The sequence below is a fragment of the Dasypus novemcinctus genome, chromosome 18 (genome assembly GCF_030445035.2).
Source record: "Dasypus novemcinctus isolate mDasNov1 chromosome 18, mDasNov1.1.hap2, whole genome shotgun sequence".
In the NCBI taxonomy this organism is placed as follows: Eukaryota; Metazoa; Chordata; class Mammalia; order Cingulata; family Dasypodidae; genus Dasypus; species Dasypus novemcinctus.
In genome coordinates, this window is record NC_080690.1 from 2,979,057 (window position 1) to 2,995,085 (window position 16,029).

The following is a 16,029-nucleotide window of genomic DNA, read 5'->3' on the forward strand; positions in this document are numbered from 1 at the left end:
AAAAAGAGACACAGATTCCCATGCAGCTGACAACAACAGAAGCGGACAAAGAAGAACACGCAGCAAATAGACAGAGAACAGACAACTGGGGTGGGAGGGGGGGAAGGGGAAAGAAATAAAATAAATAAATACATCTTAAAAAAAAAAGAGAATAAGAGTTATTTTTCTTCCCCTCCCCTTCTCCTGCCCTGCTGTTTTTTTTTTTAATTATTTATTTATTTTTAAAAATTACATTAAAAAAATATGAGGTCCCATTTAACCCCACCGCCCCCACCCCCCACTCCCCCCACGGCAACACTTGTCTGTGTCCATTTGCTGTGTGATCTTCTGTATCTGTTTCTCTTTTCATCTTCTCTTCTCGTCCTTCTCCTCTAAGATTCACTGGGATTCGATCCTGGGGACCTCTGATGTGGAGAGAAGCTCCCTATAAATTGTGCCACCTCAGTTACTGGTTTCTGCTGCACCTCACCTTGACTTTCCCCTTTGTCTTTCTTTCATTGCGTCATCTTCTTGCTGCGTGATTTACTGGTGTAGGCACTGGTTCACCATGTGGTCACTTGGCTTGCTGTGCAGGCCCTTGACTCGCCACATGAGCACTGGCTTGCCATGCAGGCCCTGGCTTATCACGTGGGCCCTCACACGGCACTTGGCTCACCTCATGGGCACTCAGCCTGCCACGTGGGCACTGGCTCACCGTGCAGCACACTTTCTCTTCTTTTTTCACCAGGAGGCCCTAGGGATTGAACCCAGGTCCTCCCATATGGTAGGTGGAGGCTTTATCACTTGGGCCACATCCGCTTCCCTGTTGACTTTTATAAAGGGTATTTATTTGGGGTAAAAGCTTACAGTTACAAGGCTCTAAAGACTCCAACTCAAGGTACCATAATAAGTACTTTCTCACCCAAGTCAATTGCCGCATGTTGAAGCAAGATGGTGGGCGATCTCTGCCTGGTCTCTTCCCCTCTTCCTCTTAAGGCCCCACGTGCCCAGCTTCTTCCGATCTCAGCTGTCGGATGGCATCGGGCTCGTCTCTCTTCCTCTGGGGCCTTTCTTTCCAGGCCTTCTCAGCTGCTCAGGGCTCTGGCCTCTTGAGCTGTAGATATCAGGCGAATGGCTCAGCTCTCCCCAGGCTCTAGGATCAAAACTAACAGAGTCCTCTCTCTTCTTCCATGTGTCTTCTCCTTGGGTCTTCTTGAGTGGGTGTTTCTATCAGCCCACCAAGGGCGCGGGGAACTCAGCCGTGAGTCACCCCCTATTGATGCGGTCAAATCAAAGCCCTAATCTTGATTTAATCAAATAGACATAACACCTGTGAATTTAATACAGTCAAAGGGTATCAACCCCAGAGGAACAGACCAGGTTACAAACATAATCAGTATCTTTTTTTGGAATTCATAAATAATATCAAACTGCTACACCTATCAAACAAACTTCACTTACCTCTGGCCCACATCTGGGAATGACATCTGGGAACGCTGCAGATTAATTTACACTTGTGCCCAAAGACTCATGAATATAGAAATGATTGTATTTCATTTGAAACACTCAAATGAATATGGAAATGAGCATGTAAAACAAACATTGAATATTGAAGTGCTGAAGACTGAGAACCACTGAAACGGCCACTCGTAGCTGATTATAAGTAAATCACAGACCTGCCCGTGTCGCAAGACCAGGGCGCCCTGGAGCCGTTGAGGTGGTCGCCACATGTGACCCCTAGTGTACACGATTAAAAAGGGATTTGCACACTTACCCGGCACGGAGACACCATGATCATGACGCTGGCCTTTCAGGTGAGCCTCACCCACTGCACCCGGCTGTGCTGGCTCCTGCGAGTTCCCCAAGTGTGGGAAACTTGACCGCATAATTTATGGTCGTGGGGGACTGAGCCCGTGCTCTCCCGTTCTTCTCCACGTGTCTAAAGTCAGATTTGCATGGGACTTAAAATAAACAAATAAAGGAGGGAAGGTACACAACATTGTGTTTACACTAAGCTCATTTGTCTAGATTATTTTTTTGAAAAGAGTATATATGCTGGTATATGTACAGAAAACTTCTGGGGGAAGGCACATGTAACTATTTAAAGGGGTTCTGATGTAAGGGAAATGGAGGGTCTTTAAAAAAACAATCGACATGTATTATTTGGAGGAAGAGCCTAGTAAGATGCATACACATCCTGGAAAGGAGAGCGTGGGCAGGGGCACGGACGTGGGAGGGGACCCCGAGCTCCTCAATCTCACCCCAGCAGCCCCACTTACCAGTTGGGGGGCCTGGGCAGGTGGCTCATTTCTCAGCCTCACTCTAACCCTCCATTGAATGCTGTTATCTGCTCTGCAGTGTTGCTGTGAGATTTAAATAAGGTGATAATTGGTGATTTTTATCAATTTGGAGATTTTTGTCATTGTGAGAACTAGAAATGGACTTGGATGACTTAAGGAAAAAAAAAAAAAGAAGTGAGTTATGGTTGGGGCGCAGTGTGGAAAAGGCTGGAACTAGAGCAGCTCTTGAGACTCGGGGCCACGAAGGAGATGAACTACCGTAGCCGCTTCTCCCTTTCCTTCTCTCCCCTCAGGGTCCAAAGTTCCAGGACAGAGAACCTGGCTGGCCTAACCTGGGTCCTGTGCCCACCCTAGACAGGGGGCATCTTGACTGGCCCTCGGTGGCACCTGCTGAGGAGGAGCTAGTCCCCTATAAGGAGATTTTAGAAGAGCGGCCACCAACAGAAGAGAGATGGATTCTGGGTGGGCAATGAGCCCAAAAGGAACAAATAAAACAAGTGGCTTCCTAAATTAAGAGTTATTTCTGGCTTAGGCTGACCCCTGCTGTTCCCAAGTCCTGGCTGGGCGGCTCGCCTGGGCTCGGCTCCACACAGTCGCTCAGGGGTTCCAGCTCCTTCAGCAGGCCGCTGCAACTCTCACTGCATCCTCTGGGTCTGGCCAGCAGATGAGGCAAGAGCTGGACAGAGGGTAGCCTTGGGAGGGTTTGGTGGCCTGAATCCAGTCACGTGTGTTCAGGGGGGAAGGGAAAGCCTGCTGACCACACCCAGGAGCCACAGAACAAGCCAGACTGCGGCCACTCCAGGCCCGAGGGCCTGTGTCCCCAGTGTCCGACTAATGCTGGCCACCTCAGCTCTGGGCCTCATTCTCCTCAATGAAAACAGAACGTTGGAGAAGATCCCATGGCTTTAAGCTTTCCTTTGTGCCAGATACCGTCCTTCACCTGAAATCCAGCAGAATCCAATATAAAAATAAGTGGGCGGGGGCTCCCCCGGTCTCCCCGCCCCGTGGCCCTCTCCGGAGGCCCCACCTCGGCCCTTCCCGGGATGCTGAGGGTCACGTGTGTGGCTGCCGTCGGCCCGGATGGGCCTCGGTTTTGACGTGAGCCAGCCCAGCTTTGAACTCCTTGGGGAACCTTCAAAATTTTGCTGTGTTCTTCATTTTGGAAAAAATCTGAAGACACTTGAAACCCCTTGGCACCCCTCTGGCAGCCCCGGGATGCGGCGGCTCCCTGCTCAGAACCCCTGCTTGGCTCTCCAAACCTTGCCGCACCACGATTTATTTTCTTACCGAGGGGAAATGTGCAGCATAATAAATCGTGTGGTTCCAACGGTCCCTGAACCCTTTCCGTGGGAAGGGATTCTGGGGCGCGCCTCCGGCCCGGGGCGCGCCTCCGGCCCGTGGCGCGCTGTCGGCAGAAGCGCCTCGCTCTGCGGTGGAAGCGGGAGCAGGTCCTTGCTGGGCTCTCCAAAGCTGGAGGAACGTAGCGCGCCCATCTGCCTCGATTACGAAGGAGCAAGATCAAGGACCAAGGTCAGTATCACTTCACCGAGCGAGGAGACGGCGCCAAGCCACGTTAGAGATCGTCTTACCATAATGATTTTGAGAGGGAATTCATGTAATCCTGGCCATTTAAACATTAAGGTTTCAAGGCTCTGACGGGTCCAAGATAAATATCTGCATATTTTCTACCAGTTTCAAAAATAATAACCCTAAACCCGAAACGACTTCACTCTCCTTCTCTTGAATCTGTGTACTTCTTTCCCGACTTGCCGGAGGTGGAAAGATTCGGAGCAGGGGAGGACAGAGCAGCTGCCCACGGCCCCTCCTGTGCTGCAGGGGCCTTTGTCTTTTCACCCGAGCTGGATTTGAAAGGAAGGCTTTGCTGCATGTGGAAGAGTCACCGGCATCCTCCTGAAACCTGTCAGCGCTCCATCCTTCTGGAGGTGGCATCAACAGGGAAAGGGTTCCAGGCGGCCCAGAAATGCCCATTTGTGATTGTTGTCCTGACAGGGTGCAAGACTCACCCAGGCTCAAGTTTTCTCAGAAACGAGGCCGACGTAAACAGGGACCGCCTACCCCTCCTGGGCGGTGCCGCTGACCGCGAACTTGGCACTTGGTCACCCGACCTGTCTTTCGGTCTGGAGGGAGGGAAGAAGAGGCCCTTAAACAAGCCGAAGATGGACGGCTGTTCTCCAGGCCATTTGGGCCCCCAGGCAGTCTCCTCGCGTGACGCGCTTGTTCTTGGTTTGGAGATAAAGAACTTGGGGGGCAAGGGACCCCCCTGAGGCAGGTTCCCAGAGGACAAAGCCGGGGGCGGTGTAGAGCGTTCAGAAGGGCTCTGCTGGGCTCCCGCTCGCTCCAAGAACCTGGACACGGGGCGAGACCGCCAGCAGCGCCACACGGCGAGGCGCAGGGGCCGCGGCGTGGGCGCAGGGTCAGCCCTGCCCGGGAGCCGGGGCGGCCGACGGAGGCTGCGGCCACCGCCAGTGTGGCCGATGGGAAAGGGAGTCCATCGCTCTGAAAAAGAAGCCAGCTTCGGTGGTCCTGGGGGGAGAGATTTAGTAGAGTGGGTTGGGTGTTCCAACGGCGGCGAGCTCAGGGACGAGGATCGGGGTTGCCACTGGCACCCAGGTTTGCCACTGACGCTTGGAGAAGCAGGGAGTTGCAGCAACTGCAGGAAACCACGGCTGCGGGTCACAGCTGCCTGCCGGCTGCCGTGGTGGCTGGTGGGAAGGCCAGCAGCCGCTGCCAGGCCTGCCTCTGCCAGAGCCCCAGCGTCTATCCGCTGTTGCCAGGCAAGCAGTGTCTTCGGCCCTTCTCCCGCTTCCCACATCTTGTGGGAAAGGCTTTCAGGGGTGGAGCCCCGAGGGCTGGGGAATCTGTGCAATGCAGCTCCCAGCCTCCCAGCTCTGCAAGGGAGGGGTGGATACCGTGCTGCCCCCTTAGGGAGCATTTGAGGAGCGAGCGATTGGCTGGATGACTGGCAGTTTTTAATAAATCACATGACCACAGAGAGGTTGAGTCACCTGCCTTAGGTCACACAGCTAGTAAGTGATGAACTTGAGGTTTGCCTCAGCTCTGATTCTCCTTTTTCTTTTTAAAGAGCTCTATTGAGATATGACTCACCCCCCCCCCCCATTCAATTAAAGTGCAATTCGGTGGTTTTTAGTATATCCGTGGAGTTGTGCAACCATCGACACCGCCGTCCAGCTCTGGAACATTTTTGTCTCCCCATTACATAATTGCTCCCATCACCCCTGGCAACCACGGTCTGCTGATCTGCAATCTCTCTACGCTTTGCCAGCTCTAGACATTTTACAGGAAAGGAGGGGAGGGCTGGGGGCCCGTGTGCCGGGCGCCTCATTTGGCGCCTGCTCTGGGTTCCTCCAGCTCGTGGCGAGCCTCGGACCTTCTTTCCGTGGTACGGCCAATGGCCTCCCCCTGTCTGGGGGGACCACAGTGTCCCTCCGTCCGCTGCTGGCCAGCTGGGCTGTTCCCAGCTTTGTCTGCCTTGGCAATGCCTCTCCTGAAAGCCTCTTCCCGCCCTGGTCCTGCGGGCTGCGGACTTGACCGAGGAGGACACGGAGGGCAGACGCGCCGGCTCTCTGCCGTCTCGGGGACAGGCCCTCAGGCAATTTAGACTCTGCCCACAGTGGCCTCGAGCCCGTGGGTCAGCCTCGGTTCAAGCCAATTTGTCATTCCTTCAGGGACGGGAGCTAAGAGCAGGAGTGCAGAAGCAGTAAAACGGGCCACCCTCTCTCTCCCTCCAGGAAAGCGCCTCCAGGGCCGGCCTCTCTGTGCCGAGGGACCTGGGCAGGTGACGGACGTGGCATGAGGCCCAAGCGCCAGCCCCTTGCGTTCTGGGTGCCTGCGCGTCAGAGGCCCCCGGGCAGGGTCCCTCGAACCACGAGGGAGAAAATGATCCCAGAGAGAGGGGTCCGGCTGGGCCCCCCTTCCGAGTCCCCGCGGGGCCCTGAGGTCATTTGGAATTGGCCAGTGGCCGTCCGGGGGCGGGGGGGGGCAGGCCTCGGCTCTGCGTGGGTCTGTGTTCCTGGAGTCTGCGGCGAGCTGGAAATTAGCACGACCCTTGTCGCCGCCGTGACCCCATTGTCCAGGGACAGACTCATTACGGGCTCCGGCGGCTCCACGGTCAGGCTGGCTCGTCCACTGGTCTTGGGGACATGAAGCTCTTTAGCTGCTTCAGCAAAAGAGAAGCTCTGGGGTTGCATCAGTCCTTCTCCAGGGAGAGCAAGCGGGGTGTGGGGGTCAGGAAGGAGGGGCGTCAGCCCAAAGAGCACGCTTGACGTGGCGCTAACACACAGAGACCACTGCGTTTTAACAGCTCCGCCAGGTGTGGGGCACAGTGCTCCAGGAGGGTCCACCTCCTCCTCCACGGGGGGACCTGAGAGGTTGAGCTACCCGCCCAGGGTTGCCCAGCTGGTGGCCGCATAAGGGAGCTGGAAGCCCGGGTCCTGACCCCACAATGCACCTGCCGGCCCCCGCGCCTCTCCTGGGCTCGCTGCGGGCTGGTGCCTGCCCTTGGTCAGGCTCGAAGCCGTCCGGGGCCGCCTTGGGTTGGGAAGGGCCTTGGTCTCCTCTGACCCAGAGGTTCTGAGCGTCTCCTGGTCCCCAGAGCCCTTGGGCACACTGATGAGTGCCACGGGCATCCTTCTGGGGAAATGTCCATTGCCCTTGTGGTCGGCGGAACAACGCCCCGGAGACGGCCACAGCCCTGGGACCCGCAAGCGTTCCCTGACATGGTGAGAGGGACGTTCCAGGTGCCATTGGGGGTCTTGAGATGGAGAGAGCTGGGGTTATCCGGGTGGGCCTCTTGGGAGGTGCAGCAGGAAGGCCGGGGCCGGACAAGGAGCTGTGGCACCCGCGGCACAGGGCAGGGGCCGCCCTCGCTGGACGAGCCGTGGCGGGGAGCTGAGGGTGCGTTCAGACACCGAGCGGACGGAGGAGCTGGCCTTGGCCGGGCCGTGGACAGCAGCTCCCGAGCCTACGCCCACCTCGAAAGCCCTTTAGCCGGGGGTTGCCGGGTCAGGACTAGGGTGAGGCGAGAGGGTCCCGAGAGTGTGCACCCCTTTCAGCTCTGTGCCCTGGACCCTGAGTTGCCTCACCTGCGTCCTGGCCCATGGGGGTCCACCCTTTCTTTCTCTGGCTAGAGGGCTGGATGTCCCTCCTGGCCCTTGCATCTTCCCCTCCACCTATGTGCCCATGCCAAACCCCATGCCCCCTCTTTTAAAAAAGATTTTGAAAGAGATTTTTAAGCATGACTAAGTATTTCATATTCTTTGTTAAAAAATTCAAACAAAAAGAAGCATAAAAAGTCAAGCGTGGAAATGCTTTCTACTCCCTTGAATTCCTGGGAGGCGCTGATGTCAGCAGTTTGGCGTGAACCCTTGCAGACTCTTCTCTAGGCTGACACACTCTACATATTTTGATGAGGCTTTCTCCATTCAACAGCACATCGTGGACACTGTCCACATCAGTGTGTCAATACACACTCCTGTTTCATCCTTTTTGTGGGCCCAGAGTATGTTGTGTGGGTCTGATGGATCAGAGCTGATTAAGCCAGTTCCCGAAGAGGAGCCGTCGCTGCCCATGCCGCAGGGGACGTCCGGTTCGTAGATCCTCGGCGGTGCTCAGAGGAGCTTCTCAGTCATGAATTCCAGGTGATAGAATTGTTGGGCAAAGGGTTTGAATTTTGAGGGTTTGTACTTCAAGGGGAAACTGCATTTTCTAGAGCAAACTCTTCCCAGTGGGGAAGCCTGAGCTAGCCCCGGGGCCCTTTTGCACCTCGTTATAAACTGTGGCTTCCTGGTACATGGACAGACTTACATTGATGGATGCCCCTTCACTGTGCAAAAACTAGACCAGCTCCCTTTGTAATTCTCTGCCTCAGTTTGTGCGTTTTGACTTCTCTTTGAACTGGTTATAACATCTACCTGGTTCCCTCAGTAGGAATCAAATCAAATCAAATCTCTCTCACTTGTTCATTTTTAGAGCTGTATGGAGGCCTGCTTTTACCTTTTTTAAAAAACTGCCTTTTAATACGCTTGTTTTCTTTGTGAGGGTTCACGCTGCCTGAGCTCTGGGTTTATCTATTTATCTGGTTCGTGGCTGGGGTTCAAGCCGGCGGCTTTTGAATGGAGGATGCCACCAGGAGCTGTAGTCACTGGAGAAACAGCAACGTGATGCTCATACATGGTGAGCCCTTTCACGTGCCAGACCCTGCGCTGGTCCGGCCCTTTCATTGGTGAAGCCGGCTGCTCCCCTTTGATTCCTCTGCTCCCCTGTGAGCCTCTGCTTTGACCGCTTTGCCTGTCCACAGCCTCCCCCCCCCCCCACTTCCCTGAGACCCAGCTCAACGGGAAGCAGGACACGGGCTGGGATGTTCTGGCAGACCCTGCAGAGGACAGAGGAGGCCTGCCCCACTCTTTCCTGCATGGGGTGTTCGTGTGGCTTCCCCAGGGACTTCTGCGGTTCCCGTTCAGTGTCCTTGGCTGACTGCCTCTGGGGGTCTAGCCCTCTGCGGTGGCCCTTTTGCTCCTCCTCCAGGAAGTCCTCCTGGGAGGGCCCCTTGCAAGACAGCTCAGGTTAGCTCCCCTCATCAGCACCCCTGCCCCACAGGCGAGCACACTGGATGCCCTGAACTTGGGTCTGATCTCCTCCTTCCAGAGCCTGCTGCCTTTTCCCTGGGAAACTTCTTTAAACTTACTCGTGGCCCAGGAATTGCTGAGAATGTACAGCAAGCTGAGGAGGTCCAGGCAAGGGGGGCAGAGGCTGCCCCTCGGACTGGGCCAGTGGGAGGCAAAGGGGAAAGTGAGGACACGGAGGTGGAATTGCAGGCAGCTGGTTCTTTCAAGAATTCAATTGTGGGAAGATGGTGGTGCTAAAAACATAAATGGGGGGTCAGGAGAAGCTGGTGCGAAGGCCGAGGTGATGGGCGCAGAGCAGGACCGTTAGCGTGCGAGATGTGGGGCATCAGGAGGAAACGAGGTGCTTGGCGAGTGGCTTAGGAGGGCGCTCAGGCCACTGACACAGCTCGGCGCAGGAACCATCGACCCAGGACCACTGACGGGCTGCTCGGCACAGCCTCTGGGGACGGGACTTGGTAGCAGCTGTCAAAATGGCGGATGCGCACACCTTTCCATAGGACTCTATCCTATGGCTAGACTTGAACTCATGCAAAGAGGCACATGTGCAATCAATGCAGTAGAGTTGTGACCTTAAGAGACTGGAAACAAATGTCTGCTAAAAGGATGAGTTGAATTTTGATACATAGACACAACTGGAAGTTTGTAGCTGAAAAAGAGAAAGAGGAAGTCCTTTATGTGCTGATATAGAATAACACGATGACGAAGGCGGTGGTGATGGTGATGATGATGATGGTGATGATGATGATGGTGATGATGATGGTGATGATGGTGATGGTGGTGATGAAGGTGATGATGGTGATGAAGTGATGGTGGTGATGATGGTGGTGATGATCCAGGTGATAGCGATGATGATGATGGTGATGATGATGGTGATGATGATGATGGTGATGATGATGGTGATGATGGTGATGAAGGTGATGATGGTGATGATGGTGGTGATGATCCAGGTGATAGTGATGATGATGATGGTGGTAGCAATGATAATGGTGAAGGTGATGATGATGATAAAGGCGATGGTGATGATGCTGGTAAAGGAGTTAGAGATGATGGTGATGACAACACTAACAAACATTGAATACCTACTACGTGCTAGGAGTGGGTTATGCACTTTAGTTGTAGTAACTCATTTATCCAAGGTATATTGTAAAGCGAACAAATAAGATGTGGAACAGTGAATAATCTGCTACCATTTGGTGAAAGAGGAAAAAAGGAATTTACCAGGAACTGTCTCCAAAGGAAGATGGGGGGACGGGGTACCAGCTAGGTGACTAGGGGAGAGGGGGGAGGCGTTTTACTGGCTATTTTGTTGTTCTTTCTGAATTTTGTGTCATGTAAGAGATTTACCTGTTCAAAAAAACCTAATTAAAATGAAATAAATCAATTAAAGACTACTGAATGAGCTAATACTTTGAGAAGGAAACATAAAAAAGAAATTATTCTCAACATTCTGTGATCTCTATCAGCCACTCTCCTTTTCAAGTCCCACGGCTTTCTCTTAAGTGGAATTAGCCGATGTTTAAAAAAAAAAAGAAAGGAAAAAGGAAAACAGAACACTCCGCCTTAGTCTCTCCCTCGCAACACAAAAGTTTTCAGTGTTTGTTTTTCTGGAGACTCCTTAATGGACTGCGACACGACACCCACCGAGGCCCACCTGGGGTTTGGTGGTCGATGCCCTTGAGGTCTGCTCGTGGGACTCGCGCTGCTACGGGACTCCTTGACTGCGCTGCCGTGGGGGCCGGGCCGTGCACCCAGACACACCCCGGCTTGGGTGCAGGTGCTAATAGACTCACTAGCAAGTGGCTCGTGCTCTCTGAGCCTCAGTTTCCCCATTAGCAACGTGGGAAGAACAAGAGCCCCTGCCTCCTAGGCTCTCAGCGAGGCCATGCTGATGACGACAGCCACCGAAAGCGGGGCCTGTGACACGCTCAGTCCCGTGACCTGCAGGGACGAGCTCGCTCAGGTGTCTGGCCTCACGGTGGTCGGCCGGGAAGAGGTGTGGGAAGGTGAACGCTGGCCTCGATGGTCTCATCTGCGGAATGGCACCGACCTGTTGGCCTGCTGCCGAGCTCACTCCTCCTTCCCCAGCCGCCAGCGAATCCGTGCAGCCGCCCTGCTTGCAGGGCTCAGCTCTCAGCTGTGCTCTGTGCACGCTCCAGACGCTTGCCTGGAGGAGCCCGAGCTCTCCCGTCCTCGGCTCACTCCTGGGAAGATCACACGAGGGAGCTAGCTGGCCCCCATTTTAATCAGCAGCCCTCTCTGCAGCCCTCTCTGGAGCCCTCTCTGGAGCGTGTGCAGTTTTATTCGATTTTCTTGCTGCCACCCAAGCATGGAGTCCTCTCAGGGCTGAGAGTGTTCATTTCACTGACGGGCACTGAGAATACGCTTTAGCTCACTTCACATTCGTAACCCCACTCTTTTCCAGCTGTGGGAAGGGAATTAGAGGGTCCTGTCATTATTGTTTTGTGCAGAAAGGGAAAAAACCCTCCAAATTAAGGTAACAGTCAGTGGCATCTCTGTCTTTAATATTTAGAGTATTATACTCACCTACAAGCTGCCTCTGCATGTTCATGGAAAGCATTGATTTAAAATTCCTCCAGGGTTTCCATAACTTTTATACCATTGGGAAAAACAGCCCCCTTGGCTACCTCCCACTTCTGAAGCCATATGTATTGGTTAGCTATTGCTGCGTAACAAGTTATCTCCCACTTTAGCCACTTACTACAATAATAAATATTTGTTATCTCCCACAGTTTTTGAAGGCTAGGCTTTTGGGAGCAGCTTAGTGGGTAATTCTAGTATGAGTCTCTCTTGTTGCAGTCAGAAAGTCAGCAGGGGCTGCAGTGTCATCTGAAGGCTTGATGGGGCCAAGCCTCCACTGCCAACAGCTCCCTCCATGGCGGTAGGCAGGAGGCCGCAGTGCCTTGGCACATGGTCTTCTCCGTGGTGCAGTGCATTTTAAGTTATACATTGCAGCAGCTCTGGATTCTGACTTGTCTCTCTGAGAGCTGTTTTGTTTTTGCTTTGTAAAACAATTTTCCTGGACTTAACCTGTGAACTCCCTCTCCTCCACAATGACCAGCTATGGATGTCTCTGCTCCAACTTTATTCGTGTTTTCATTTTCAACCTGGCTTCCCGGTGGCCCCCTTTAGGGGAGCAGGGCAGTGTTCAGCCAGTGGTGTGGGCTGAGGCTGTGCTCAAGTGCCTGGAGCCTGGCGGCCCCACCACCCGCCGATCCACCGTCTATAGGTCGGGGAGCACGCGCCCGGCCCCGCCGATTCTCCAGTCTCCCCTTGCTTCCTCTTCCCTGTGGGCCTCTGGGTTTCCTGGACACCAGGTGCTAGGGGAGCTCTTGTCCTTCCTGCCTGTCTCATTTCCAGGGTCTCCCCGATGCCCTGTCCTGACTCCAGCTCACCCCTGCTAGCTGGCCAGCCCGGCTGGCAAAACCACACGCCCTGTCGACCAGGACGGTGGAAAGAGGTGAGCACCCAGGCGGGAAGGCCTCGGGCTCCCCCTGCTCTCACCCCAGGCAGAAGGTTTGGGGCTCCCCCTGCTCTCACCCCAGGCCGTGGCTCTTTTCAAGAAGCTCTGCTTAGTTTTGTGTGGTCAGTTTCCAGAGCCCTGACATGGTGGTTTTGACAATTTTGTCCAGTTTTAGGCTTGCTTTTTGCACAGAGCATTTCTGACCTCGTCACCCTTGGTCCCGTGTAGGAACCCTGGGCTCTCTGGCTCCAGCACCTCTGAATTCTCCCAGGCTCTTGTGCGTTGGGGTTTGTTACTTAACAAGAGAAAGGACGTAGGCCTCAGACCCCACAGTGGACGTGACCTACACGTTGTTTCTGTTTTGCCCTGGTTTGAGGTTTGTAGCAGAAGCTCCTGCTGACTCCAGCAGTAGGTGTTCTAGTCGTTTCCAAGGTTTCTGTGGCGGCACCTCCGGCTGGGACATGAGAGGCGGGAAGTGGAGAGAGTCTCACCCCACTTGGTGGTCCAAGCACCAGAGGCTCTGCCCTGGCCCCCTGCCCAGGGTCTTACACCCACGAGATACGATTCTCTTGAATGGCGGACGTTTGGAGGGCCAGAAAATAAACACTCTAAGAGCATGCGTGAGTCCGCCTGTGACCCCCAGCGAGCCGCAGGGACCAGAATCCGACAGATCAGCACCAAGTCCCATGTTCGAGTTAAGAACGCAGCAGCCGAAGGACAGCATCAGGCCGAGCGGACTTGAGGGTGTCAAGGACTGCCATCTGCAACGGAAAGAATCGCCGTGTGAGGCTGACGCGTCACGCCAAGCTCTGGCCACGCTAACACCAACGGAGAAGAGCAATCTGTCTGAAGCAGGGTTCCCTGAAAAGAAAGAACAGACGACCAGTCCCCAAGGCTCCTACTAGTCAACAAGTTTGGGGGCCATGCGAGAAGAGAAAATGCCGCACACCCAAGGCCCCTCTGGATGGTTCAAATCAGCCGTGCGCCTTGGCATGGGAGAGGCTCTGGGGGCTCCTGGGAAGACTGCGGCCTTCACTGGGCGTCACCGGCGCTTCCCCAACTCGTTTGATGGTGGCACCTTTCGAAGCTGTGATACTTGCTAACGGTCTCAACGCCGTGTGTCCGTGGAAACTGCTTTGGAGATGCTCCTTTGCAGGGGGGCTGTCTACAGAGGTTTCAGCATCAGGCTGAAGCGGTGGTTGGGGGCTGGGGTGCCTTGGAATCTGAGACCACGGAAGAGTGTGGGCCATGCCCGCAGGCAGGAGGGAGCCCCGCGGGTCTGGAGGAGCCCTGCTGCCCCTGAGTGGCCTGTTCAAGTCGGGGCCTGCAGGGGGTGGGCGTGGAGTTGAGCCCCACGGAGTGGGCCGCAGGCACACAGACACGGGTCCACACCTCGTCCACGCCTCGTGGCCAGCCGTGGCCGCCGCGATGCCCTCCTCACGCTCAGCAGCCGCCGGGCCCCAGTGTTGGCAGTTGCCCGGCCGCGCCCGAGAGCAGCTGGCGAGATGAGCGTGCGCTCAGCGGGCGCCGGGAGGCGGGGCAGGGTGAGGCCTCGAGGGTGGGGGTGGCCCCCGGCCGGGATGGAGACGGGCTGGCTGCCCGAGCCCCTGCCCTGGCCTGCGGGGTCCCCGTAAACGCCCTCGGCCTGACCCTGGCAACCGAGGGGCCTGCAGGCCGCCCGGCCTCCATGCCAGCGCCACGCTGGGCCGCGGTGGGGCCGCCAACGCCAGTGTTTTCGGAGGCTGCGGGGGCCCGTGGCTTCCTGGGGCCCAGGCGAGGGGCCTGTCAGCGCCCGCGTGACGGAGGGCGGCCTGCGCCCCAGGTCCTGCTCGGCCTGGGCCTAAGTAAACACGTCTCCAGTGAGCACGGAGCAGCCGCTGGAAGGTGGCCCGGGGATCCCTGCAGGCCCAGGGCGCTGGCGTGGACGGTGGAGAAACCGAGGCGCGACCCCGGCCCGACCGCGCTCAGGACCCCTCTCCCAGCCGTGCCGCCTGCCGGTCGACCCCTGGGCCAGGCAGGCGCCCCTTCCCTTCCATGAGGGGGAGGAAGGGCAAGACGCTTGTTTCTTAAAGTTCCTAACTTACCACGCAGAAAGGAAAACAGCGACAGCCATTCCTTCTTTCCTGAGTTTTGAAAACATGAAACTTGAGTTTTCTAGAAACCTGATTACCTTGTGCTATTTTCTTTATTATGGCTTGTCCAAATAGTTAAACACACACACGTACAAACTTGGTTAGCGTTTTCTATATTTTTATTTTTTATTTATTTATTTTCAATATTTTCTTTTCCAAATCTACTTAGATTATGTAAATGTTATATAAAAAAGGTAGGAGATTCTCATACGACCCACTCCCTACCCCACCCCCCCACTTTCCCACAGTAACAAGATCCTTCATTAGAGCGTACATTTGTTACAATTGACTTGACTAGCTTTTAAAAAACGTTTTATTATGGAAATTTTCAGAAACATACTAATAGAACAAAGTCCCATTCCTTGCCATTCAATGTTAACAACTGTCAGCCACTCCTCACCCATTCCCCTCCAGCTCCTGAGTTATTTTGAGGTGGATTCCTGATCTTGTATCTTATCATCTGTATGTATCTTTAAAAGGTAAGAATCTCTCTCTTTTTTATTTTTTTTTAATTTATTTATTTCTCTCCCCTCCCCTTGTCTGTTCTCTGTGTCTATTTGCTGCGTCTCCTTTGTCCACTTCTGTTGTCAGCGGCACAAGAATCTGTGTCTCTTTTTGTTGCATCATCTTGTTGTGTCAGCTCTCTGTGTGGGCGGCGCCATTCCTGGGCAGGCTGCACTTTCTTTCGCGCTGGGCGGCTCTCCTTACGGGGCGCACTCCCTGCACGTGGGGCTCCCCTACGCGGGGGTCACCCCTGCGTGGCAGGGCACTCCTTGCGCCCATCAGCACTGTGCATGGGCCGGCCCCACACGGGTCAAGGAGGCCCGGGGCTTGAACCGCGGACCTCCCATGTGGTAGACAGACGCCCTAACCGCTGGGCCAAGTCCGCCGCCCATCTCTCTCTCTTTTAAATTAAACTTCTTCTGAAATTGGCAGATTCAAATTTAAGAGTAAGAAATAATGCAGAGACCCTGTACGCGTGAGGTTCTCTTTCATTGGATACAGCCACAGTATTATCACACCTAAAATATTTAGCATAATTAATATCATCTGATAGCTAAACAATGTTTAAATTTCCCCAAATGACTCAATTTTTTTTCTTTGTGCAGTTTCTTTAATTGAAAACGTAATATTTATCCATCGTGGAAAAGTCCCGTTCTAGCTTGCACAAGGTTGACATGAAAGCCCTCTGTCGTCTCTACCCAGGAACGCCTCCCTTCTTATGATGCAAGTTTAATCATTTATACAGAGTATATACACAGATGAGCAAACCTGGGGGGACCACCCTAAATCCCAGGCCCAGAGATCAACCCAGCTGGGTTTCCTGTTGTCCCGTCTCAGGTTTCTTTTTTTTCCCCCTTCTCTCTTTATTTTTTTAAAAAATGTTACATTCAAAAAATATAAGAGGTTCCCACATACCGCCCCCCTCTCCCCACTCCTCCCACATCAACCACCTCCCTCATCCTTGTGGC

General features: G+C 54.4%; 1 non-coding gene across 1 annotated transcript; it reads left to right on the forward strand.

Annotated features, from left to right (window-relative positions):
• Positions 1-1,745: 1,745 nt before the first annotated feature.
• Positions 1,746-1,905, forward strand: LOC111766262 (U1 spliceosomal RNA). Its single transcript, XR_002798353.1, has one exon. It is a non-coding gene; the product is annotated as a U1 spliceosomal RNA (small nuclear RNA).
• Positions 1,906-16,029: the final 14,124 nt, after the last annotated feature.